The sequence below is a fragment of the Cygnus olor genome, chromosome 2, assembly GCF_009769625.2.
Source record: "Cygnus olor isolate bCygOlo1 chromosome 2, bCygOlo1.pri.v2, whole genome shotgun sequence".
In the NCBI taxonomy this organism is placed as follows: domain Eukaryota; kingdom Metazoa; phylum Chordata; class Aves; order Anseriformes; family Anatidae; genus Cygnus; species Cygnus olor.
In genome coordinates, this window is record NC_049170.1 from 120,020,351 (window position 1) to 120,045,767 (window position 25,417).

The following is a 25,417-nucleotide window of genomic DNA, read 5'->3' on the forward strand; positions in this document are numbered from 1 at the left end:
TGGGATTAGATTGATTGTGAAATTAAATGATATGAAAATGCCCAGAGCATAAGGATTATTTGTGCTATGGATCTAAATAATGCAATATTTCATAGTTCTTCATAATAAAGCAATAAATCCTATATATGTTTTTAATATAAATAAGACCTAACATCTGACTGAAAGATATGCGTATGACCCGTGAATTAGACTCGGCCAGGCCATCAGCTATTGGCAAATGAGGAATCGGATAAAAGACAATCTTTCTACAAGATACCTTCCACAAAAATACATTGGAATGTGTCAGGACTTGTTTAATAAAGAATTTAAACCTGCCTTTGTACAAAAGCCCCAAGTGCCCCACTTCGTCACCATAAAAAAATAGAAAGATACATCATATAGTACATCATTTAGGCAGTGCAAGTAGATCAGAAACATGTCATTTCCTCAGCTGAATAATTTTATTTCATTATAAGAATAAAGTTGAAGTGTTGAACAAATAATTACCATAACTAAGGTAAGCATTTTATTCTATTCAAATAGCAAACCGTTGAGAATCCTTACAAATGAATTTAATTACATAGATTCTTCCAGGGTTTTTATTTGTTTGGTTGGTTGTTTGTATTTTTTTAATTTGTTTTGTTTTTCTTTCTGAGTTATACACAATGCTTACTGAGATTAAGATTTTTCAGTGTTCATTACTACGTGCTATAATGGTACAATGTACTGAATATATATAAACTCCTTATTTATTTTCAATAGGTAATGCACAGTATAATGTGTGACTGTATGTTGGTCTTATTGAAGGATGTCACTTGTGATGAAGTTCTGCAAAACAATGCAAGAAAGGCACCAGCTGGCAGTCATTGCCAAGAAAACAGTGGCAATTTCAGCCCCTATGACGTATATATATATATATAAATAACCAGTCTGCAAAACAGTGGTAAAATTTCTAATACAACCCATAGAAATGTGTTCATGGAACTGTTACAATAAAATAAAAATTGTTTGCTTGGGCCATAATGTTAAAGTACATGTCACCAATACGGTCCAAACCATTTGGAACTGCTGGTTCAAAATATATTACCATAACAGCTGTAGGGCACACACTTTAAAAAAATTGCCTAATTGCCAAAAATGTTTCTAGGACAATTGTCTAAGTAGGCAGAATTTAGAGATTTTGAGGACAGCAGGTCCTGTACACATTCTGTTGACTTCACCATGTTCTTCAGACAATTCAACATAATTGTTCCTCTTACAAGCAGACTTCAAATCTCCATTCTTGTTATTTACTGGAGGGAGCAGGGAAAGATAACCTAGTAATAAAAAAATTCCTGTAAGTAGGTTTAATAGCTTCATTTTGCCTTCTATGCAAGCCTTTTGCAAAGGTACATGTTCAATTTGCACAATTCTTTTTAACTGTTTTCTTAACTTCTTTGACTCTTCATATAAGTGATATCAGCAGGCCTGATGCTTCAAACTTCATTGGTTTGTAAACAGAGATACTGAGCAATAATGAGCAACTGATATGTAGCAGGTTTTCATTTTATCATATTATTACTTACGTCTATAAGAAATATATGAGTGTCTACTGATTTAGAGACCTGATTCTCTTCCAGTATCCTCAGTTTAGTTATGTCTAAAATTTCTAATCCCAATAACTATGAAGAGAATTTAAACAGGTCTAGATCAAAAAAGTGATATGTGCCTGTGTTTGCTTGAAGTCTGAATAAATGGTGCTGACCACTGTGAAATGTCTCCTGTGTGCCAATATGTTTTCAGGTATTTAGTGACAGCTGTTGAACTGTGATCAGTGTTAAGTATTTCACTGCTGATTCCAGTGTATAAAAATTAAGATTACTAAATAAATTAAAAAAAAAAAAGTATTATACTGTAGACATGCAGACATTTATGGTTTGGTCCTATCCTTATAAAGTTCACTGGGCAGCTGTATCATTTTCTTTCTTATCTTTCTGACTAGAACAACCTACTACACAGCAGGAAAAATCCGTGCACTGGCATCTGTCAGTCCTCCACCAGGGAAGAGTCAACCCTACAGTGACTGATTTTGCTCTGCAGTCTCTTCTTCATCCTAGTGGAGGCTCCTCTTTTCTCCTATCAAGGGCAAAAATAGATACGATATTACACCGAAAATACTTCAATCATGTTTTCAGCCTTTTCTGAAAACTGAAAGTTTAAATTATTTATATCAAATATGAGTTTGTGAGTGCAAAGAGGAGTGACTAGGGCATTGTGTTTTTTTTCAATACAAGGACGGATGGCTAAGAAGGGAAGTTAGCAGGTAGTTCATAATGAATGAACAGATGTGGCTTTTCATAGAGTGTGTGTTTAAGGTGCTGAGCTTCTTGCTGGAGGACGTTCTGGGTGATAAATGTTATGCAAGTCCAAAGGGAAGTTGGGTGCAGTCATGGAACAGAAAAGACTTGGCTGCTAATGTTGCTCAAGCATAAATCTACATCTGGGGAAAGAGGAGAGCATGGCTGTCCTGTTTGTGTACTTTTCGCCAGGTGACTGATCTGGGTCACTGCCAGAGTGATAAGGCTCCATGCAACTTTGCCTGAGCCAGTGTGGCAACTCCTATGTTCCTAATCTTTTCTTGACTGTATTTATGTATGAGGGCAATTTTTCTTTTGCTTTGTTATTATTAAAAATAATGAGTCATCACCACTGTTCTTTGCAGGTAATCGGGTATTTTTAAAAGACTGACAAAGTGGAAAATTGTCATAAGATCTGTGTCTGTTAAATTAGCTACCTGAATATTACAGGTTTCTAATACTTAGATTAGCTAAATAAGCAAACATCCACTGCTGTAGGAATTCAATACTTATTGCCTCTCAGCAGCAAGGCCTGGGTTTCCATCACCCTAATTCTCCTGCCAAGAGGTTGGTGTGGACTCCTGCAGGAACTGCAGCAGCCTGCTGAAAATTATTCTAATCTTAACAACCTTGTCAGGACCATTATTTCTGAGGATGACCCCTCCACCATGGAGTCAGTGACACTCGTATAAAGTAGCCAGTACAGCCTGCCAGAGGAGCTGGTGGGGGGCATGAGCACAGGGAAATGATGGTGCAGAGCTCACAGCCTCAGTCATATCCTTCAACATAGAAGCATGCACCATACTCAGTTGTCTGAGAAGAAGGCACTAAAGATGTACCAGCTTCACTGATAAAGCTGCATCTGCCTGAATGCAATGTTTTGGCCTGCATGAGGCAGAATGTCTTTCATTTGTGGTTAATTTCCCTTTTAGTAACCATTAAGGCAATGTTTTCTCTCAAGGCTTCTTTTTGACTTTTTTTTTTTTTTTTAGACTGTTTACAAAATACCCTACAATGAAAAAAAAAGTGTGCAGTATAAAATGTGAGTGAACAGCTTTTTTTTTTCTTTCACCAGTTTTAATGGTCAGATACTATTACTGTTACATTTACATAGCAAGCAAGCCAAAAAAATTGATCTGCAGAGATTTAATATGCAATGGACAGGCCATTTGCCTCTCTGAATTGTACGTTTTTAACCATCGCAACATGTTTCTGTGAAAAAGAATATTGCATATCCTCAAGCATATTAAATATTATTAAGGAGAGCATCTAGTATCCTTACAGTGACCCTGAGTAGTGCTGCTACTGTGAGAACAGGACAATGCTGTCTATGATGAAAAAGGATATGTAAACACTGACCACCAGCTTTTCCTCTTCCATTCATTGAAGATTAACAAAGCTATGTATTTTTGCCTTGGACTACATGTGACTGGTGGTACCAGTTATAACGTATTGGCAGCTTGTTTTGTTTCATTCATTTTATTCTTATCTTCATTTCTTCATGGAACACATTTTCTGAAAGACCAGGATACTGCATGCATTTGAAGATTTATTGATGGGTTTAAGGGAAAAAGTATGATGCTTTCCATAAAATATTTATAAGCTTGGAACTATCTGTTCTTCTTAGTAAGAGAAAATAGAGCCTTTTAGTAAAGGAAGGGAAATGGATTAATATTGCAGTTTTTCCAAAGGTTATTCTGTTGATTTGGAAAACTGTAGTTTCATAGAAATTAAGGTCCAACTGCCTGTATATCAGTATCACTTAAGTTTTACCTAGACATCTTATGCTAAGCAGAAAGACTTGAGTCCAATTGCATTTCATTTCTAAAAATATATATTCTGGGCTACATTGAGAAAATGAGATGAATTGAAAGTTCACCATTGCATCCAGTATCAACGAAACTACTTAAATAAGCTCCATTTCTTAAGAGTCTGCCTGTCTCAGTATTTAATTTAGAAAATAAGAGCAGAGACATAATAATACTTTACAGGGGTGTTTGAGGCTTAACCGTAAATATTGAGGAGATTTTCATTGAGGGTTTTTTTTGGCAGTGTGGGCTTTATTATCTGGAAGAGGAGTGCAACACAAGATGGATTTACTGACACTTCATATTTGCTTAGAAAATTCTCTCAGGACAGATGACTGAGACATGTTTAATTTAAGTCTGCACTATATCAGACCTTGAAAATCTTTTGCAGAATTTTTGCATGCTTGTTTAGGGTGACTGTGCTGGATGCCTTAGATTTTTAACTAATACTGTACTTTAAATATATTTATGACAAATGTAATTACATATGATCGGACATTAATAATTGATTACTTAGAATAAATATTCATGATCTGAGGCATAAAACTCACTAAGGATAAATCAGTTGTTAGCCTATTCCAGGTCTCAACATCAATCTCACTGACCTTCCTACAGTACCCAGCAGATTTTCCATCCTAGTGCTTTAAGTTGTAAACGTTCATCCAAATAAACAGCTGTCTCCTTTCCTGACATACCCACAGCTCTTCCTCACTGGCATTGTCTGATTGTCTGCAGCCAGTTGGCATCCACAGGGTGTCAGAGTACATCATGGCTGGGGAGGGTTAACCTTTCAGAACTGTTTACCTCCATGTGTGACCAGTTTTTGCAGCACTGCAGTAATGTGGAACAAACTCTAAGTATAGCCTTCAGATGTGTTTTTAGGAACACTGATTTATAAATAAATACAGTTGACAGTCTGCTGATCAGAAGGCTATATTTACCACAGAGAAGTTGACATAGTGTCATGTAGGATTTGACAATTAACCTTGAAAATTCCTGAAGTATGTTCTATATCTTTTGATTTTTTCTTTTTTCCTGAGTAAAAACCAAAATTGAAAGAAAGAAAGGGAGAGAGAGAGAGAGAGAGAGACGTTTATGGCACAATGTTCCTTTGAATTGCAGAAGATAATCTCAAACAGTAAGTGAGCAATGGTAATGGGAAGCAGTTTATACATTGCTTCTTCTTCTGTTCTTCTGTACTCAGTTAATTCAGAAGAAAAATTGGCCGTCTACTTGTTTTTTCTATACCCTATACCTGTGCCAGTAATTTACCTGGTCAGATGAGGGATCATACTTTGATTTGGGCAAAATAACCAGATAGAGACTTACACTGTACATTGAATACATGGCAAATGAGCCCCTCTTTGCATTAGCCTGGATTTCCTGGTAGGTAATGCTACCCTATGGCTGGTTAGCATGCAGGACTAGCACACCTGGTGGAAAGTAGAGCAAATCCTAGTTTGAACGTGCTTAGGTCTTCAGCTGTTGGAAAGGGTCCTCACATGCATTCACATTCACTTTCCAATGTTTAGTCTGTAGACTGTTGCAAGGAATTAGCAATTTGTCAAAGGACTTTTCCTCTAGAATATAATTGACAATGAACTACAATGTGTTCTCCCTCACAGAAGGTTGCTCTAATGGTGCTTTTACGTCACCTTGAAGTTTTCATTTTTTTTTCTATTTTGTTTAAATAGGAGCTTCATCACAGAAGATATGCAAGTTCTTGGGTCCATAACTGACCCAAAGCAGAAAAGGATATACAGGCATCCTAGGTAGACAGAGCCTCTCTTCATCTTCTCTGTGGAAATGGCAGAGCAAGGACAAATATTTAAAAGTCAGCAGAAGAAAACTATCGTCAAAAACATAGTTCAGGTCTTAGGGAAAGTGTGATTTTTCCCATAACAGTGCATATGCCCTCAGCCAGATGCCAAGGCCAATGTGGTTTCAAGGTGCCCTATTTGGTCTTCCCAGTTCAAAACCTGTAGTTAGTCTCCTTTGCAGGAAATGAGGAAATGCTTGAGACAGTGAATCTGGTTTTGTCTCTGCACAAGCCAGACACATCTGCATGTAATGAAATACCCATTCCTAATGTATTTTATGGAGTGTATAAAGCAAGGACAGAAATTAATGTTGCAATAGGAAATCCTTGCTAGATGTTAGACTTAGATCAATAATTATATTTTAAGACACAGTTATGAGGTTCATGGTAAAAACAATGAGATAATGAAAAGAACCTAAATCGTAGTTAAATCAGGGATTTAGAATATGCTAGTTAGACTTAAGATTCTAGAAAATATCAACCCTGATAGGGGCAACCATGAACCAACTTCTAATTAGCCCAAGAAATGGAAGGTAGCCTTTTCAACTTATTTCCTATCTGAAGGGCTTCACAGGTGCTTAGTATTGGCCATGCATATCTCTTGCATAAAATATAAAGACTTCGATAAAAAGAAAAAAGTGTGAAATTGTTAATTTTGGACATCCTGAGCCTGAATGAGATCTGCATAACTGTGTAATCCCTAGCCACATTGCAAGGAGGAGGAAGAGTGAATGGTGATGGTTAATGTTATGCCCATAAATTCCAAAAAGTTTCCAAACTGGAATGGGCACCAACAATTCAATGTAAGGGTTTATTCTAAGATGTAGTAGGGGTCTAACAGCAAACTTAATGTCAATGTTATTCTTAAATGTGGAAATCTTGGTGCATAGGATTTCATCTGAAGTGCTTTAATTTCCAAGTCCCACTGACATCAGGGGGTAAAGTACCTAAGTAGTTAAAGATCCAGGGTTAAGTTACTTTTGAAACCGGAACCAAGACTTTCATAAATTTCAACTAAAATCTTTCTTCTGATGGAATTAACACGACTCAAATCCTTCTGTGCTGTGTTCTCTTTGCACCCTGTTTTACCATGGGTCACCATTCAGCAAACAAAAGTAAACATTTTTACTCCTAAGGTGATGTATTGGCAAGAACAGTCAACACAGGAAAGAAAACTGCATTAAGAAACAGCTCTTTATGTTCCTTTGCTGTACCTTTTCCTCTCATGGTTCAAAGACCGTGTGCTGAAAGCAGTTCTGGAAAGCCTTATTATTTCCTCATAGAAGGTATCACAGGTGTTTTCTAGTTGTTTATAACCCACTGAACCTTTGCTCACCTTTCATTCTTCCCTCTCTCACCCTCTTCTCTTTCAGACCTTTAGCTTAGGCAGTTTTCTGGGGCTTTGATGCTTTGTATTTGAGGAAAGAAGCTTGGATTGCTTTGCAGGCTGACCTATTTCCCAAACACATGCAATCACTCCCACCATCAAGCAGTTCTTAATTCACAGACGGTGACTGAAGGACAGCTTTCCAGTGTCTAACGATCCCCTGATGCTGTGGAAGGCAAGTAGCTGTTCCTCCCCGTGCAAAGAGCATGGCCAGGAGAAGAACGACGTGGCTATACTACTCCAGAGCTCATCAGCTGAATCAATAGTCCTTTAAAACTGTCGGCAGCAAAGGCAAATGACAGCCACCTTCGAGCTGCTTTAATTTGTACCAGGTTAACATATTGGCAAACTCCCTTGTTCCTCTCTCCAGCTGCCTTGTAGGCCAAGGGCCTATATTTCATACAACAAACACATGTGATTATTAAAGCATTTGCCTTCAAAACTGCAAAGGGTGCTTTGATTAACTTCATCCCAGGAAATCAAAAATGTGCAAACTAATCTTATTAACAATTTAAATAATTATTTGGCATTTTAGCCAAGTTATGCGATGTTTGCCTTTTGGGATGTAAGGGCATCCCTGCTGTGCTGTGGATACCTTCTTCGTGCAGCCCACCTGGATTGGTATCCCATTCTTCCTCAGTTCTGTTATCACGCATGCCTTATAAAGTCATTCATTATACAAATTGGCTACTTCAATTTATTTTTCTGGATGTCATTTGCATCTTTAAAATGTAGTGTGGGGTGTTAGCTTATTAGTCAGTTTTCTTTAGCTGTCACTCAAAGTGACTGCACGGCTTGATTCCCTGCTGGCTAAAAAAATTAACAGAGAAGCTGCCAGTCAATTTTACCAAACAGTCCAACAATAGAGAAACTGCAAACCTAGAATATTCTCCAGTTTCTGTAATTATACATGGTGCAGAGTAATACCTGTGTGATAGTATTGCATTCATTATACGAGCTTAAGTGCTCACAATATAGAGTTCTATTTTAAGGACATTATTACCATGTCTGTTCAGGTTGGTGATACCTAGTGTACATTAGCTTTTATAGAGCTAGGGAAATTTATTAATATTCTATTTACAAATACACTAATAAAATTTCAGCTTGATTTCTATTCTAAAAATGTGAAATTTTTTTAAAGAAGAGTTGCAAATCTTTGCCCCCTTCATATTGAGTATTTCAGAAAATATGGATTTAAGCCAAAACCTATTTAGCCAATGCTATTTAAACACCATAGATATTATATAGGCATGGATATTATATAACAAATACACAAGTACCACATCTGACTATGGTGGAAAGTGCCATTAATCAGAAATAATAAATTCAAATCACTTTTAAGTATACCGGAAAAGACATTTGCAAAAGGCCCATGAGGATTTACAAAACCAAATCCCACAAATGATCCATAGAATTTATGCTCATTAATACTTGGTCCTGGAATCTCATTCAGATTAGGAAAACTATTGAAATCTTACACTTTTGTAAAACTAACCTAAGAAGAATTCATTCATCTAACAGCTACTGCCGCTGAATTGACATGAAAACCATTAGAAGTTTGTTGGCAGAAATGTGAAGTTTTATCACCGTTCTAATAATCTTGTGAATGGCATCTAAGGTTGGAAAAGCTCCAGCAAGTCTCTCTCATGCTCACCCAAAGGTGTGACAATGTTTGTGGTAGGCCTCCTCAGCATCTTCAGAAGATAGTGGTTAAACACTGGCTCAAGTGAGTACAGGCACAGAACTCCACCTGCAGTAGTAAGCAGATAAATAGTTCATTTCCTGATATAGGACATAGAAAGCTGATAATCTGATAAAACAGGTTTATTTATATAGCTCTCAAGAATAGCAAATTGTGGTCTTTCTGAATTGTAATTGTTCTGGCCAGGAAGATTGGGCTTGTAAGAATGAAATCCCTGTCATTGCCCAGCACTGGTGAAGACTAATTTGAAAGCTTTTTCTCCTTATTGCTTTGACCTACTTTTGAAGCCCAGTTTCCTTTGGTAGATTGATTGGTACTTAACTGGCAGGAACTTCCTAAATATGCAAGTTGTTTATCTTTTTGGTAGCCTAATTGCTCAGGAAACAGGCCTCTGAAGATCCAAATCTATGCTGATAAGCTAGCTTCTGCAGTGTGGACACAGATTGTACTGCTGGTTCATGGACAAAGGTGCCCAAGCCTACTGATAAGCACTGTATTAATGAAGGCAGCTCATTTGTTGTTTGAAAGTTTGGCCAAGGAGTCTACTCCAAACTGGTTCTGAGGTGTCCCTGAAGGCATGACCCTTGTGGTTAGAGTAATAGACTCTGCTTCAAAACTCCTGGGTTCCTCCTCTTGAAAAGCCCTTGTATGTTGATATTTCAGGCAAATCATTCAGTTCCTCTTTCCTTCGGTTCATCCATCAGGAAAATGGATGTCATACTGGCATGCTTCATGAGCTATTTTGAGAATAATGTAATGTCTATAAAGAATACTAAAATATTTTGAGAAAAGGTGTTAGACCTGCAGAGCATTGTTAAAATGTCCCATTCACAGGAATACACACATTCTGGGAGATAATATGTTGCTCAGCTTGAAGAGCTTACAGAAATACAATGGAGCTGTAAGGGGAAATTCTGTCACCTTTTCAGCATAGATAGTGAATCTTATACCAGGAACAGAAACAATGTGTTTTACTAACTGGATATTGGCACACAACTTTTGCATGAACATCACTCAGATATCCTGTAAGCTTCTGAGATATGTAGTTTATGAAGTCTTACAATTGCACTGAGAATAAGATATGTCGAGATCATGCCTATGACTTTACCTATTTTCATGCTAAATTTTGAATTTATAGATCTAGACACTCTGTGAATACTATAAATGATTTCAATGCAGACAAAAAATACAATCTGACAGCAAATAACTACAAATATATTCCTGCATTCTACAGAACTTTACCTTGATTACTTGACTATTGTATTCAGGTTTTTCTCATCTCATTATGAGAAAGAGAGGTAATAAAATGAATAGAAGTACAGGGAAGAGGTTATTCTAATGACATAATTCAGCAAGTAAAAGAATTAGAAGAGAATAAAGTGAACTGAAACACACTAAATAATGAGAGATGCTTTGGAAAAAGTAAGAAGCAGTGAATACTACTTGGTAGTTACACAAGCAGACCTTTGTCTTCAGTAAGGCATTTCATATTAAAATTTAAGTTAATAAAACTAAAACACTTCCTTTAAAATTAGCAGGAATATTAGTTTCTTATGGAACTGCAGGAGGACTAAAAAAAAAAAAAGTAGTTGTTTAACAGGATTATGAAAGAGTTGGATGACTAAGGCTGGTTGATAAGCTGATTTGGGAGGAATGCCTGACCAAGAAAAAAAAAAATAACTAATAGGTTCAACCTGTCTGTGTCTAGATACAGGCTGGAAACCACAGTAGTAGGTTGCTGGGACAGCCTGCTGCTGAGAGAATTGTGAATGAGATGATAACTCTCTAGGTTTTATGGTGGGCCATGATGCATTCCTGAACCCAACAGCTATCATCTCAAGGCCCTGGCCATCAATCACAGGCTTGGACACCTGATCCTAATGCTGGGACAGCCATGGAGACACCAATTGAGATGGGCCTGGGGGTCTGGAGCACATCTAGAGAAAACAAAGTGAGTTGGGAAAACTGAAAAAAAAACAAGAAATATGAGGAGCACTAGGAAAAGAGTTCATGGAAAGTCTTATAGATAAGGTAACAAGTTTGAAAGGGAGGTGTCTCAGGGAACACCTGGGATACAGGTGATGCTGAAGACTTTTGGGGGCATAAAAACTTGGAGGAAAAGCTGCAGAACCATCATGAATAAAATGTTTAAGGAATAATAGGTGTTATTTTGTGGTAGGAGGAGGAGGCATTGAGTATCTGAGAAAGTAAAAATTGGCTCACACTCCAGCACCTTTATAGGCCTTAGTTTTCAGAAACAGAAAGGTAACAAATCTAATCTTGTGTTCCTAAGTTGTCTGTATCCTGAACAAAACAATCTCTCTGTATCCTGCTTGACGAATCAGGTTAAAACTGAAAGTTAATAATTTAAGTACACAGTTATTGTAAGAGTGCTGCACTTATTCCTAAGATGTTATCAATATCTGTAATACATTGTTCCAAAATAGTCAGCAACAGAAACAGAAATATGCTAAATTCAGTAGGGTATAGCCTGGCCATGAAGTGTTTAGAATTCAAATTAAATGGTACTATTTAAAAATATAGCTTATTATCGGTATCTTAACATTAAAAATTTTAGAGAAAATCTATAAGCATACAGATTATATTTCCAAGTTACCTGAAACATGATGTTTGATTTTTACAGTGATGAGTCTCATTCTTTATTTGGCAGCTGTGGCATGGCTAAGAAGGCTATTTTTTTTTCCTGTTTTCCAAGGAATAACTATGTTTTTAATTGGCTGGAGAGACTTTGATTTCCAGTTACAGAGCCCTCTTTTTTTTTTTTTTTTTTTTTTCTTTCCCTATTCTCAGCCAGAGCTATACTGTCTCCAGCTTCTAGAATCCTGTTTTAGTTGTGTATAGACTGGAGCATTCATTGTTAATAAGATTTTGGAGAAGCAGGTAAATTCCAGAAGAGCAGGGTGCCTATTAATATAATTTCATAGGTTCTTCAAGCAGCAAAAATAATGAAGCAGAATTAAAGATTCCTACTGGTTTCTTTCTTCCCTATTGTAGTAATAAACATATAATGTCCTCATAGTTGTCTCTCACAGTATCTCCTACACCCACTATATCCTTAACCACTACCCTCAAAATACATCATTTTTTACTCAGATCCCTTGGATTGCCACACTGTACTGTTCAATCCCTGCTTTGTTTCCAGTTCTCTCTCATGACTCTGGGTTTGGCTGGGTAAAATTCGATATCTGCTGATGTTAGTTCAAAGATATATCCATGTGGATTTGCCAGCTACCAGGCACACATCCACTTACTAATTGGTCCCCAGCTCTCGGAATAAAAATGCCTAAAGTCATAAAAATGCCTGAAATTCAGTCATAAAAATGCCAGTAGTCTTCCTTTCAGTGGGAATGCTTATTTGGACCATTCTCTACATGTTGGTTTCCCTCCGTTTAACAGAACTTAATATTTTTGAGACATCTATTTGTGTTGAATTCTGTTTAAATCAGTTGATCACTTTTTAAAAATTAACGTGGAACAGACTTGTGCAGATGACTAAAGAAATTGTAAAAGAAAAAGTGCAGAGAGAAAAATAAGTATAGATGAGCCTGACATCAATATGGTTTAATATATTAGAAAGGTTAACTGGATACCCAGGTAGCAAAGAATTAGAGGCTTGATAGTAGAATTCTGCAATTTTGAAGAATTCTTCTTTTATGAAGCTTAGGTCTTGTTACCCAGACTTGTTATCTTTCACTGACAGTCTTTCAAGTTAGAATTATTACAGCAACTATAATGAAAAATCTATTTATTTAGTTTTTAAGTTATTGGGACTTAAAATCATGAGATCTTCATTTGAAGTAGCAATGAATAGGGTTCATATTAAATGAATTAAAAAGCTGCAATTTTGAAGGACATGAAAATTAAGAAAGAATGAGTAAGGAAATGTTTAGCAGTACTTACCAAACATTTGTCCTTGCGCTTGTCTTGTTTGATAACATTATGAATTTTATAAATGACTAAATGTAATATTAGCTAGCCGGGTTTCCAGTGACTGGCTAAGTTTTCCCAGTTTTTGCAGAGATGTGAGGGTAGTAAATAGAGAGTAGGACAGATTACAGTCATAAATCAATCTGAATAATTTCTCAAAATTATCACACCCAATTAAATATGTTTTAGTACAGAACAATGTATTTGGGAATCAGAAACACAGACTACACTTACAGAATGGGAGAATGTCTGTCCTGAAAAACAGTGACTCAGAAGATAACACAGTAATCAGTAGAGAGAACAGCTTTCTCATTGTCAAGTTATGGCTTTGAGCTTTCTTTTTATCCATGGATGTAGGAGAAGAAAGATAAACAGCAAACCTGTTGAAATGATCATACCATGGTGAACACCGCTAATAGGACCGCTGCTAAAAGCCTATGCTCTTTTCTGTAACTCAGAACGGAGCTACTGAAGGAAGTTCAAAGGAGGGGAACAAAAAGGTCTCAGAGGCAATTAATAACCCAGTCAACCACTGGAATATTAAGACTTTAAGGGACTAATCAGCTCAGAATATTGGAAAAAGGTTTAAGTAACTCACTCATTATCTATGGGTACTTGCACACACACACACACACACACAAAATCGAGAGCTTGAAACAGGGAAGAAGATTTCTCAATCTTCTAGACAAACATCAGAAATTGAAATTAGACTAATTTAATCTTGCAGTGGGGTGCAATTTTTGACACAAACCACAATTAAATAATGAAAAGGCTTTTCAGAGGAAATGCTGAGTCATTATTTTACTTGGAGGCTTCAGATTATGCCAGTTTGTGACTATGTACCTAAATCTAAATATACTGTACATATAAATTGTACAGAGATACATAATATTTACCAACGGATATCATGTAGAAGTATCTAGATATATCAGAGATAGGTAAAAATATAGCTGGAAAGCTTCCTTACTAGTAATTAATAGCCTTATAACTAATATTGAAGACAAAGACATAAACATGATACCTAAAATAACCCAAAACTGGGCATGAGCTAGAACCAGAATTAATCTCTAGACTCCCCAGAATACATTGAATGTTCTTAAAATCATTTAGATTTTGCACACATTTACATTATCTGCGCAGTAGGTGAATATATGGATTTTGTTTTGGGAAGGAGGCAAGAAGGTTAGTGATTGGCTTTCCATAAGAGGAAAAAAAAAAAAGTCTATTTAAAAAATTATTGTGAAAAAAAAAAAAAAGTATATGAAGTCTGTCAAAGTGAAAGAAACATAACAAAGAGCGAGAATTGTATTATCTCAGTTTGATCCAGGGGAAACGTAGATAGCACCATGTACCAGACAAAGCTAACAGTTCCAGTTTTCCCTTTGCTAAGGATTGCACAAAGGCTAAATTGATTTCCTTTTCAGAGTGATGCTAATTGCCTTTTGTCCCAAAGCACCATATCAGGCATTATCCTCAGCATCTCTTCAGAGCTGAAAAGCTTAGATAAGCTTAAAAAAGCAAATGCAGAAAAAAAGATTATTTATATAATATTTCTTAGACAAATTATGTCATATGATGTACTAACTTCAGACTAACTTTAATGTGCAAGTAGGAGAAGTGTCAGTTGTTTAATGAGGGAGAAATTTATCCCCTTTCAGAAAGTCAGTACAAGCTTACAAACCACTGAAAACCAATCCTAAATTTACGGTTTAAGGAGATTTAAGGGGAGTAATGGCCCCATGCATGTGCATGGAGTCAGTGTTTAATTGCCATTGAGCTGGTCACATGCTATGGATTTTTGATAAGACTTTGTACAAGGTATTTTGGATATTTTTCTTGATAAAGTATATCTTGGCTTCTAGTCTTCTCTGTGTTGGATATTGGCTGCTGCTAATACAGTATCTGAGAAAAAATCTCTGCTATATCTGAAATATTGATTTAGCCCTTCCTTTCCCAAAATTTAATAGACATTTCTAGAGCTAGTGTAATACTGCTATGTGTATTTTATGATATTCAGAACCTCTTGAAAAAATACTTAAAAGCGGTAGATTGTTTGGATCAGCCAAATGCTATTCCTGACTGTGCCACCACATTGCAGCCAGTATGATCATTTTAAACTGTTTTGCTTTTTCAGGCTTATGAAAATTGTCTTTGGGTATTTAACATTTGTTTTAAACTTGCTTTGCCAATGCTCTTGACATTTCTGTGGATATTCATTTAGCCACACAGATGATAAAGAGCCTTAGGGATACCAGGAAAATGCTTTAAGGAGTCATTCTGAGGGCTATATATGATGGGACTTTCAAAGTGGTTCTCTTCCAGTGTTTAGCCTTTACCTATCTGGACACAAAAATGTTCTATTCTTTTAAAAACAATTACTTGGAAATGCTACTAAGGATTGAGACTTTTTTGTAGATTAATACCCTAGTCTCTGAAGCACCATCACATCTTGAGCAATGCTACTCAATGATAACTTACATATCTCTCAGGGTGCCCTGCATTATGCTATTTTAAAGGTATTGAGGGCTCCTAAGTGAAGAAGTGAACAAACCGATGTCCTAGAAACCTTTGCTTTTAAAATTCTGAAGGTCCATGAAACATTATACTCAAGTCATATAAACTCTACAGAATTTCAGCCAAATTATTGACTGAATACCAAAGGTAGATGGAGTTAGGCTGGAAAAAAAAAAAAAAAGTGCATTTTTAAAGTGAAGGTAAAAAACCCTTGGTAGAATGTTTTCCGCTCTTATTTTAAACGTTTGAATTACTATGCCCCTGTTTTAAAACAAGTATGGGAGTATGGGATTCACTCTGTGTGAGGCAAAGCTCTGTGATTTGTACTGTACACTAATTATTATAATTTTATCTCACTTTAAAGATATATATATGAAATGCATTACTTAGGTATCAATTTTTGTGCTTGTTTCACTAATAAAAAAAAGAGAGAGAGAGAGAAGATAGTAAATTTATTGTGATTAAGTTAATTTAAAACTAACAAACAAAAAAATGTTGATACATACTTCCTTTTTCCAGAATTCATACTTTTCTCTACAGACAAAGAAACCCTGTTATTGTAGTAACTTTCCAATCCTCCTGGGTATTCGGTGCATTCTGCTCCCACATCATCTAATTAAATCTCAGGAAATCATGTGGAAGCTCTGAAAATCTCCAGTATCCATTGTATGAGGTGGCCAGTGCCTTATGGGAAGCTGGCAGGTAGCAGAAAACACTTCAGAGGAAAGAAGGTGTGTTGAACAGAACTTAACTTGTTGTACAGAACTTAAGGTGTGTTGCTATGTATTCCTGTGCAAGGAAAAAGGCTTTTTCTTGAATAGTCCTGGAAGGAATAGGTACAGTCTGGTCCCTGAAGCCTGAATGTCACTTTTTGTCCCTGAAGCCTGAATGCCACACCTACAGATGTGGTTTGTGCATGCAGAAATATATTGTAGTGATGTGGTGGGTTGACCTGCTAGACGCCCACCCAGCTGCTTACTTACAGAGCAGGGGAAGAAAATAGGATGAAAAATTCTGTGGGTTGAGATAAAGACAGGGAGATCCTTTACCATTTACCATCACAGGCAAAATAGACTCAACTTGTGAAAAAGTTAGTAACTTAAAATAGACACAAAGACAAATTAAAACAGTGCCTTCCCCCACACCCTCTTTTAACAAGCTCAACTTCACTCCTTTGTTCCCAACAGTTCCTTCTCCTCCCTGACGCGTGGCACAGGTGGATGGAGAATGGGAGTTGTGGTCAGTTCATAACAGCCTGCCTCTCTTGCTCCTTCCTCCTCACACTTTTCCTCTGCTCCAGCATGGGTGCCCCTCACAGGCTGCAGTTCCTTCAGGAAAAGCTCCTACAGAGTTTGTCCTCCAGGCTGCAGTGTCCTTCAGGACATACTCAGCTGCTGTGGTGCAGTATCCTCCAGAGGCTGCAGCATGAGCTCACACTACTGCTCTCCTCCTTCTTCTCGAACTGTGATATTCAGACTGCTGTTTCCATTCTCTTTTTTTTCCTCTCCTCTGCCGATCTGGCAATTTTACCCTTTCTTAAACATGTTTCCACAGAGGCACTGCCATCTGGGCTGATGGGCTCAGCTGTGTCCTGCAGTGGCTGTGTTGGAGCTGGCTAGAACTGGCTGTGTCTAGCACAGGACAGCTTCTGGTGTCTTCTCATTGAGGCCACCCCTGCAGCCTCTCCCCCCACTTGCTAAAAAACTCCCAGTACTTTGGAAAATAGTTTTATGTAGGATTGATTGAGAAACAAATGCTATTTTTAGTATCACCACATTTTCACTTTAACCGATTTCCTTCAAAATTGTGTATAGTTGTTTGTTCTGTCTTTTTTAATTGTTGGTTTGAGAATTATTATTCTGAAGTTTTATTTTCCTGACAACTTTTGATATATGGGTTCAGTCCACACCTAGAGCGAGCAGCCTCCAGGGTCTGGCTCTGAGCTGGAAAAGCCTGCATACAAACCTAGAGAAAATTTACTACAGTGACTTTGCAGAAGAAAGCATAAAATGCTAAGAATACTTTTATCCCTGTTCATACTCTGTTGTAGACTAAGCACAACGTTCTTTCTTTAATTTAGATTTTCTTTAGGAATATGAAAATATCCATAAATTCTGATAAGTTTTAACGGAATGTTTTATGTGTCTACTGGAGTACACCATTTTCTCTTTCCCCTGTTAGGTAGCAGGGAGAGGTGTTACTGTTTCTGCCATTGACTTTATGGAAGGTGTCCAGCTGTGCAGCTTACAGAACCAAGCAGTGCGGATGGACCCTTCTCCCGTAGATGGTGCCATATGTATAGCATAGCAAGAAGCTGTCATGATGTTGTTTCTCTTCAAGAGGTAGTGGCAGGGGCTCTGTTCTGCTCAGGGTTGCTGCACTCCCCAGATAATCCCTTGATTTCTATAAACTCCTTGCCGCAGCTTCAAGATGTCAAAAGCACTTTTTGCCTCAGAAGAAATGTGCTAATCATGGAAATGAGCCTGAAGTCAGTGGGTATGTTTATGCTGCGCATACTTCACCGGAATATAAAGATTCCAAATTACCTAACAGGCAAGAAGGAGTCTAGCTGTGAGAGTACAGAAGTCTAAGTTTAGCTTACCAACACACCAAATTATTTCAAGCTGTCTTGCCAAGCCTGGCAGTGTGCAGACTGTGCGACATACTTGAGCACCCAACAGTTGTCATTGCCTGTGAAGGACTGGACTTGATTAGTGGCTAATAAGGACTCCTAAATTTTAACTTATAAGGCCTTAGGAGATTAAGAAACTAATAAATATTAGGAAAACACTTGTGAGAGAGATCACCCAGCATGCTCAGTCACCTGGTAACTGGCATTTGTTACCATATGTCAGCAGTGTGTCAATTACGTTTACAGACTGATGAGGTGGTATCAGAGCTTTTAGTTGCTGTGCCCCAAAACCCTTTATCATTAGCTGCCTGTGAAGAAAAGTCCCCAAAAAAGACAAGAAATATTCAGCGTTAATAGTCCCTGTGGTCCCTGCATGCTAAGTTGAGTTGTTGGGTTTTTATTATTTTTTATCTATAGTAGATTTTATTCATAGTTTCCAAAATAACTTCTGAGATAATAACAACAAAATTCATGTAAAAGCCATAGTTCGGAACTGGGGGAGAGGCAAAGGGAGACTTGCTCATATTAACTTGAAATGAAATTATGATCACCATTCAGGTATACCTTTGGGCCTGTTTAAAGTTATGATCAGGATTGCTGATCAGCAGAAGTATCTCAACAGTATATCTAACAGTTAGATTTGCTAAGGCGGACATGACCTTGAGCGCAGCCAGAGCCAAACCATTAGGCAGGTGTCTGGTACAGACCCCAAGGTTCTGCTAAAGGCATGCACAATAAGCCAACCTTTTGGCAGTTGACCTTGGTCTTGCACACGGAATCTGAATCACCACTGGAAAGATTAGGAGTCTGTTGAATGAGTAAGATTGACTGTAATTGATTTAATATATATAATGTTCCTAGGCTTCCAGGGCAAAGATAAGTTGCTGTGGAGAGCTAAATTAAAGAAAGAGCTGGAAGTTGTCTCATCAGGAAGTATCTGTAGAAAGCAGCTGCATGGGAGAAGCTATTCTTATATATGCTAACGTTCTCTAAGCTTTACTGAACATGCTAAGAGAAGTAATATGAAGCATAAATCCCATTTACATCTCAATGGGAAAGTGTTCCTGTCATCCCCCACACTGCATTACCCCATCCCAGTATGCAGCAGGAGAAAGTTAAAGCATATGTTGGAAAGTGAAATGATGAAACCCTCTATATTACCTTGAACATCCTCAGTTGTAACTGTAACCACTGACAAACACTGGAAGTGGGAACTACAGGAGACTCATCCTCAAAAACTTTCACTGCCACGTTTGTAGGTAGTGAACGGTCTAAACAAAACTATAGAAATGGAGTATTTCAGTCAGGTGCCTCTTCTATCTGGACACCATCAGTGGCAAGTAAGGAAAGAAAAAAAGAAAAAAAAATCCTTTTCTGACCTCAAGCATTTTGTTTCAATTGCACAGAAAGACTATAAGCAAAGACAGCTAATATAAGACTAACTTGCTAGTGTGGGAAAGTAATAGGATTATCTTACCAATGTGCTTATGCAGAATAACCCTGGAACCTGTTCATGACAACAAAGCCACAAAGCTTTAGATTACAGGCAGGTAGGTTAAGATCACCATCCTGCATATTTAAGGGGTTAGACCTGGCTGCAGATATTAAGCTAGTGGTATTTCCCTCTTCTGAAAAAAAATAAATAAATAAATAAAAGAAAGAAATGTGCTGGCAAAGACTGTGTCAGCAAGAATCCTTGTACATGAAATGTTCCTAGCCATGAAGCCTGGTCTGCTACAGAAAGCCATCTGGAGACAGGCAGAGCTGATTTTCAGCAACCTTCTTTAGTTACTCCACAGCACAGGCTCTTGAGGCTGTGAGGATGGATCCCAGTATGGATGCTTCAGGACAGTGCTGTATCTTACCCTAACACCCCACACCTGCAGTCACCAAGGGAAAAAATAACCCAGTTGAGGGCAAGAGTTTGGATTGTTATCCCTTCAGATAATAGTAGAGTTTCATCTGTAGGTTTCATCCCACAGTCTTGGTCAGAGAATGAGACCCGTAAGCGCGAAACACACACTGAGAACCTGGACACACAGTCCCAGACATGGCCAAAAACTGCCCCTGGAGCATGCAAAGTGACCTGTCTACTAAACCACGTGTGGCTGTACAGTATATATACCATGTTGTACCTTGCCATGTTAGTGCATGGCAATAAAAGAATTAGTGCAGAAACCCATGGACTATTGTTGGGCTGTCTGCAAGGCCTCCACAAGTACTCACAGAACAGCCTGGTAAAGGCTGTGTAAATATAGCAAATCATTTTCTGAAGCTGGAGGGGAGTAGTTGTGATATACTGTTTCCTACAGGATTAGGGCCTGAAGGCGAACTATGAGTGTTAGAGATTCTTGGCTTTGTTTCAGCGAAGCACCTGGAAGCTTGGTTGCATATATTGTCACTTCTCCAACCGGGTAGGAGGCTCATAAAAATAGGTTTCCTTTAAAAATATTTCATAGTTCCAGATCCCAGGCAAAGTTGTCATTCCCAGATGTCCTGCTGTGCTTGTTATTCCTGCTTTTAGCACGAATTTACTCTTGGAAATGGCATGATGAGTACAAGTTTAAAAAGGAGGATGAAGAAGAGAGAGAAGCAAAGGCAAGCATTAGATTTCTGAAATCAGGTTTTATGTCAAGGAGCACTTTCTCTAATCAATTCATTAACTTGTAGTGTTTTCAGCTGACCTGAGGTATTCTTTGCTTATTATATAGAGACTTTATGGACCAATGTGATTAGATTAAAAGTAGTTTGTGAATCTGAGTTAGTTTTCAAAGGCACTCGAATACAAATCAGGAATAAGATAAAATTGACATGAGAATGAGACAGATTTTTTCATTTACACTCAAGTCGCAGGATTATATTTTGGGAGCAGAAGGAAAATACAAACCAGTAAATTGTATATGCTGCTTAGATATTGAATTGCTCTCCTCAAAGTTAAATAAATTTTACATGTTTGGAAGAGCTATAATGCAAAGGCAGAGGTGTCAGCAGGATACAATTAAGTTGTGATTGTCAAGCAGAGATGTAGTATGGAAAGCCCAGTCTGTTATGAGCAATTCTATTTGGATTAGTCTTGAACAAAACATTTCAGTCAGATTTCTCACAAATACCATTGAGGAGAACTTCATTAGCACTCCTGTAGCTATTTGAGCTTGTTTCCCTGAAATAATGTCACATTTGTAAATGTATCCAGCTCTGTATACATTCTCTTTTCCCTTTGTTTGCTTTCACTTGTGAAAGTCATGTTAGTGGCTTTTATCTTCTCTTTAATGAGCTGTAGTTTGTCGTGGTTTATTATGAATTATATTTACAGTACCAATACATACATGCTACACTCTCAAAATGAAAGAACATCTCTCATATGGAGAAATGACTTATTTCCAGGGAAAGACGTTATTGTTCAATCAAGGCAATTCTGCTCTGCGTTTCCAAATAGGAAGTGCATTATCTCAAGGACATCTGAAAGTCTTTTGTGATTGTGAAGTTGTCATTCCTTCATACAGTTAATACAATTAAGTAATGCTAAACTGTTAACTATTGAGACTATTGTTTGTAGGCTAAACTACAAAGTAGGTACTCTCTCAATTAGTTGTTATTCAGATTTTTTCAGGTGTACATTTTAGAAACAAACAGAAGCATCACTTGCCTCATGTAATATATGAAGTAAACTTTTTCCTGTTCAAAGCCAGTGTTTCTTTCCTCTTCAGCGCAGAACTAAAGAGATCAAATCACATCCTGTGGAAACAAATTGAAGGTTCAATGTTTCACAAGGCCAGTTTAGGAATTTGCGTTTTCCTGGACTTTTAATAGTCTGTAATGGTTGAGTATATACTTTTTGAGTATATATTCACTGAGAATGGATAGTTAATCTTGATTTCCAAAATTAAGACCCTTAATACAAGACTCTGAAATATGAGACTGTGAAAGACACCAGAAAGCTGCGCTCGTGCCTGAAGAGTCACCGCTGAGCTTGAAAGGAAATCTGGTGCTTGTTCTTTATGAACTTGGACTCCACAAAGCTGACTCCAGTCTTGTCTGCTCATTTCTGAATGGCAACTAAGCATTCCCAACTGCTGAAGTTAAACCATCTCCTTTGTCACAAATTATTTGTCTTCCCTTACAACTATTGAAAATCCTGTCCTTTTTTCCTGATGCCATTTTAGTGCCTTTAAAGTTTTGTTTTGATAGTAATTATTTTGAAATATGGACAGGGAGATTTCTATGAACACATGCTTTAAAAGACATTGATATGTTCTAATTAATTAATTATCCATTCAGTTCTACGGTAATTCAGTTTATTGCTAACCATTCCCACTGAATTGTTTATATTATTAAATTTATTTATTAGCAAATGTGCCTTATTTTTAAATTATTTTTCTCATTATTAATATTATAAAATTTTAATAATTATTTAGTGCTTGGTCTCATTAATAAAGAAAAATGGATGGTGCCCATGAAGCATTTAGTCTTATCTTAACTCTATATCTCTAACACCATTATCACAATAGCGCAAGAGTAGATACATAATACTTTAAGCTGTATTTCTTTCCTTTTGTGCATTCCCTTGTCACCATTTCCCTCCTGCATTATGTCAGTATCCCTGAGTTTGTTCTGTAAAAGCCAAGGATGTTTCCCTATTAATGACTATTTAAATAACTGACTTACCTTGCTATCGTACTTGCCTCTTTCTGTCACAGAAAATGACTGTGAATTAATTAGCATTAGAACATTAGAAATTCCTATGAATTTTAACATTTTATCTGGAACATTCTGTGCACATTAATGAATGATTTTACACCTCCTAATGCAAAACTGATGATATCTGTACTAACCTCTGGGGGAGCGTGTGAGGTCATTACAGTTAGATTTGCAAAGAAAATGTATGGATTTCTCTCTCACATTATTATTTTCTGTGCTGATAATGCTATTTTTGAGCTCTTGCTCAGACTGGTTCAGTTGTATTGAAAGATTCTCTTATCCTTTATCCTATTTATCTACTTTTCCAAACTTAATTTCATAAGGGAAATGAACTGTGTTTTTTCAGAAATACTTAAAGCATTCCTACAGGAACACAAGAATCTACATTTTCAGGTGTTAATGTTGTCTCCAGAGATAATGGTCACTGAAAGGCAGCCCAGCATGAAAAGCAAATGTACACATCAGAAATGAAAATACAATTTATACCATGTCTCCTTCCTGTCTTACTCGTTGATTGCTTATTCTTGGTGTGAAGGAGGATTCCAGAGTAATGTTAGTGTTTTGGTATACAGACATCTATGTAGGAAGAAGAATGACAATGTTTTATGGAATCCTAAGTATGTTTTGTAGTACTGCTTACATTTTTATAATCTTATTTTTTTAAAAAGGCTTTTTAAATTCATGGATTCATAGGAGCTCACAACATAATTAGCGCCCTGCCAGTGACTGAGGGAGAAACATTGGCAAAAGCAATCCCTCCTGAAAGCAATGAACCCCTGCATACTACTTACTGAGCAAAATCTTACTGGGTTAAGCCAGGTGGATAGTTTAAATAAATAAACTTTTTTCTTTCCTTCAGAATTAGGCATCGTTTCCATAATCTACATTTTTCTGGTTTATTTTTATTTTTTTCAGAAGTGAAGGGTAATATATATGTGGGTTTAGGTTTACTATTTATTTATAAAATACGCATAAAATTTATAATATTTAAGTATTATATTCTTGATAGTTAGTTGCTAAAGAAAGCTATTGGAGAGGGTAGAAAACTACTGTGCATACACATCCAAAGGCTGTTGAAATGATTAAACAGCTTTTAACAGCAGACAAAAGAAATGTTTTCTTCATTTCAGTTTTATTTACTTCACTAATTAGCTCAAAGTTAAGGAACTACTTAGAAATCAAGTAAGCTGAAATGTCACTATCTTTTATGGTTTATGAATTCATTCATTAACTGTTTATAAAATTTGCTCTGTTAATAAACTAGTTTTAAGTATAAAATAAGCTTGATACATTTTTTCTCCGTATACAGCATATTCATCAAAATTTTATTTGAATAATAAATACATTTCAAAGGCTGAGTTTCTGCATTTTGATTGAATTTTCATTTCCATCCAAAGCATTCATACAGGTCCTAAGTAAATAAAAAATAATAATCTAGTAAAGAAGAATTATTCCTTTCAACAGAATGCTATATGAGTTAAGCATCTGAATAATTTTTAGAACTATATCACCACTTAAATGGGAACGTAACGTGTATTTTTGGTTATGGAATTGTCACTTCTGAATGTAAGTAACAGATTAGTTTAAAAATTAGATTCAGTTGCAAAGCAACTTTTTTTTTTTTTTTTTACTTACCAACAGCAGTCAAACTCACTTTAGGAAGAATGAATATACACACCCAAAATAAGTACAGAAAGGTTTTTGTAAAAATAAATTTTTCACTATTTTTGTATTTTCAAGTGAATAGGAGTTATTATTATGAAAATAAGATTGAAAATCTCATGAGGAATATTTTTGTATTGAATACTTTTTACAAAAAATATTTGATAGGCATTTCAGAAACATTTTAATCCAGGGCCTTATAAATAGGCGATTCTGTGATATATGGGAGATACAAGGGCTATATGAACATTAATTCATAACTCTTTACTAATTAAATCTGTACTCAGAATTTTAATTCAGTAGAAAATTCCAACATTTCACCACCAAAATGTGGTGAAAATATCAAAATAGGCGTCTTTTTTTTCTCTCAGAAAAAGGTAATTAAACTTTGATATAACAGGAGTTACGTTAATTTAATTAAGATTTAGATATATGCTTACATTTTTATTAATTTAGTATACTGTATATGGAACTGTAATTAAAAAGTAATTAATGATTAATAATTAGTTAGAAAGGCTTGGTTGCTTTATATGGAACTTCTTTAATGACTTACTAAAATCAGGATAATCATATTCTTTAATACAATAACCATAGCAGATTCTGTTAAATCGCACAGTTGACAGTTACCCATTTCTGACTTGGTCAAAATTGTGAATTAATGAATTTGTTTCAAACATAAAATTGCCAAGGAAGCATTTCAGAGTATAGTTTGCTAGCTACTCATGTTTGTGTGTATCTAACATGCCAGGGTGCTTGTAAGGGCAATGAAATCTCAGTAATAGAGGTCCACTTCTCATTTCTGGTTGAGCTGAAGGAGAAGGAAGAGATTTTACAACCTGAGTAGCAAAGAGTGCATTTAAACCCGCAAGGATGTCACTGGTTTCAACCAAGTGCTGACATACTCATTATGCCTTAACTGCATCTCCTGTTTC

The 25,417-nt window shown here is 36.6% G+C and overlaps 1 protein-coding gene across 1 annotated transcript in view; it reads left to right on the plus strand.

The window, feature by feature from the left end:
* The window catches only part of XKR4 (XK related 4), a 221,715-nt gene that overhangs the window by 192,436 nt on the left and 3,862 nt on the right, over positions 1–25,417 (plus strand). The gene's annotated exons all lie outside the window — the stretch shown is intronic.